The following is a 3,221-nucleotide window of genomic DNA, read 5'->3' on the forward strand; positions in this document are numbered from 1 at the left end:
TTAGCTCGGCTTTTCACTTTCTCTTGCTCTGCTATGTCAGCACGTCCATGGGGCATGGGAGATCTTTAAATCCCATAACCCTTACAGAAGGGTAGAATCTGGAACTCAAAACTTTAAAATAAAAATGTTTAAAAACTGGAAAAAATAAAATAAGAAGTTATTAGATAATACTAACTTCTTTCTCCTGGTAGCTATTTTCTGTCTTCCCCCTCCAAACAAACAAACAAAAATAAACACCCTTCCAATCAATCTTGCTATATTTTGGAGATCTCTGCTCATGAAAGCCAGTGTCTCAGGACCTCTGTCACCTCCTACTCAAACTGAACCGAACTCATCTTTAAAAGTTGATTTCAGGGTGCTATACTATGCTGCTTGCCTGGATCATCTTTTATGAAAGTTGGTCCTGGCCACAAAAAAATGCTAGTTATGGCTCTGCCCACAGAGAAGTAAGTTCTATTGCAAGTTAGTGGCAGAACCAAACTTAAGTTTCTTTCTCCTGACTCTTAGCTCAGGGCCCATTTCTCTGGTGCAATCTAATTGTTAAGAGCTGAGTAGGCATTGTTTAATTTTCTTTTTCTTGTACCCCAGTCCCTAGAACTACGTCTGGTACATAATAAGAACTTGATAAATATTTGTTGATTGTTGGTTAATTGATAAGATATTTACGTATGAAGTAACTGAAACTATGGGATATAATATAATTCAATAATATATAATATATAGTTATGTATAATATAATAAAATAAAATAATAAGTATTTTTAGACATCAGCTATGTGCTTAGGTGTGCTGTGTTAGGCCTTGGAAATATAAATTCCAAAAATAAAACCATGCCTTCTCTTAAAGCATTTACATTTTACTAAGGTAAATAACGCATAAAGAGATATGAAAATACAAGATGTATGCAAAGTAATTTTTTTTTGGTTGGGGAGGGAGCTAGGGTTTGGATCAAGAAAGAGTAGGTAGTAACACATGCTAAGCTTTGAAGGGAGCCAGGGATTCTAAGAAGCCAGTCTGAGGAAAGAAAGCAGGCCAGGTATATGAAGAACAGCAGCTAGGTGGTGAAGTGGATAGAGTGGTGGTCCTGTAGTTAGGAAGACCTGAGTTCAAATCTAGCCTCAGACATTTACTAGCTGTGTGACTTTGGGCAAGTCCCTTAACTTCTGTTTGCCTTAATCTAGACTAGAGAAGGAAATGGCAAACCACTCCAACATATTTGCCAAGAAGACTCCAACTGGGGTCACGAAGAGCCAGATACAACCAAACAACAACTCATGGATAGTAGGATCCACTGGGATGGACACAGCTTAATGGCTGAAGAAAAACACTCCACTCTAATTAAAAACCTCATCTAAAGTAAAAGAGATGGAGAGAGTTAGGAAATCTGCAAGAGTTGGGGCAGCTAGATGGCATAGTGAATAGAGTACCAGCCCTATTGGAGTCAGGAGGACTTGAGTTCAAATCTGGATTCAGACACAACATACACACACAAAAAAACAAGTCCTGTGACCTTGGGCAAGTCACTTAACCCCAACTGCCCTACCTTCCCCTCTCAAAAAAAAAAATAAAGGAAATCTGCAAAAGTATAATTTCATTCAACAAAAGTTTATTAGGCACCTACTGTGTGTAAGGCACTAGGTACTACATTTATTTTGGAGGTAGAATTGACAGGACTTGGCAGCTTACTGACTATGTAGGAGATGGTTAAGGAAGAAATGCCAAAGATGACTCCTGAGCTTTAGAACCTGGATAGCTGGGGGGAATGGTGATGACCCTGACAGAAGTGAGATTGTTAAGGAGAGTTGGGTGGGGAGTGAGGTGAAGCTACCCTTCCCTTCTGAAAGCTGGAGTCAGGATGGAGACTAGAAGGCTCATTTTCTCTGTTCCCACCACACTCTTGGCACAGACATTATAGAGTGCTAACTATAGTTAGCATAAGTATATTTTCATAATTCCTAACAGAAAGTTATAGAGTCAAAAAGACCTGAGTTCAAATCTAGCCTTAGATACCTACTAGTTGCATAAATCTGAACAAGTCACTTACCCTCTGTTGTCTGCCTCAGTTTCTTCAACTGAAAAATGGGGATGACAATAGCACCTACCTTCCAGGATTGTTGTGAGGGCAAAATGAGATAATATCTATAAAACACTTAGCAGAATGCCTAGCACACAGTAGGTAATAAATGCTTGAGGAAAACTTGAGCTTAAATCTAGTCTCAGATACTTAGTTCTGTGATTCTGGGCAAGTCATTTAACCTCTGTCTGCCTCAGTTTTCTCCACTGTAAAATGGGGATAATAATAGCACCCATCTCCCAGGGTTGTTGTGAGGATAATAATAAGATTTATATATATATATATATATGTGTGTGTGTGTGTGTGTGTGTGTGTGTGTGTGTTGCTTTTTGGAGGGCAACTGGGTTTAAGTGACTTGCCCAAGGTCACACAGCTAGTAAATGTTAAGTGTCTGAGATCGGATTTGAACTCAGGTCCTCCTGACTCCAGAGCCAGTGCTCTATTCACTGGAGATAATATTTTTAAAGTGATAACCATAGTGTCTGGCACATAGTAGGCATTACATAAATGCTTATTTCCTTATTCCCTCTTCTTAAAATGCTATATAAATGCCAGCTATTATTATTTGTATTTTCTTTCTGTACACTTAGGGTGCCACAGAAGGTACTCAGTCCAGAAAATGGGAGAGATGTGACACTGGAAATGGTTAGAAAGGAGCCTACAAGTTCCAATGATGTCCATCAGAGGCCATCAACTTTTACTCTGCTAGAGAGAGGGAGCAGAAAGGAGAAACAGGAGGGCAAACCTAAAATCCCTTTTCAACCTACTACCAAATCCCTCATCACCCTGCTGCCAAGAATAAGGACTCTGTAGGCAATCTCTGAAGGGAGATCCTAGATCATAACTTACTTGGAGGAAGGTAAGGAATCCATAACAGAAATCTAAAGACGGAAGTCAGTTAACAAACATTCATTAAGCATTTATTATGTTTCAGGTCCTGTGCCAAGCACAAAAGATACAAAGAAAAGCAAAAACATGTTGCCCATCCTCCTCATGTTCACCTTCTACTAAGAGAAAGGACCTTATAGGTTCTCTACTCCAACCCTCCCATTTTACAGATAAAGAAACTGAGTCCCAGAAAGAGGCAGAAACTTGCCCAAGGTCACACAGATAGGAAGGAGCAGAGCCTAGATCTAAACCCAGGACCT

Source organism: Petaurus breviceps, unplaced genomic scaffold (genome assembly GCF_028583685.1).
Source record: "Petaurus breviceps papuanus isolate PSGF00001 unplaced genomic scaffold, PetGlider_PUasm1.0 90630, whole genome shotgun sequence".
Classification (NCBI taxonomy): Eukaryota; Metazoa; Chordata; class Mammalia; order Diprotodontia; family Petauridae; genus Petaurus; species Petaurus breviceps.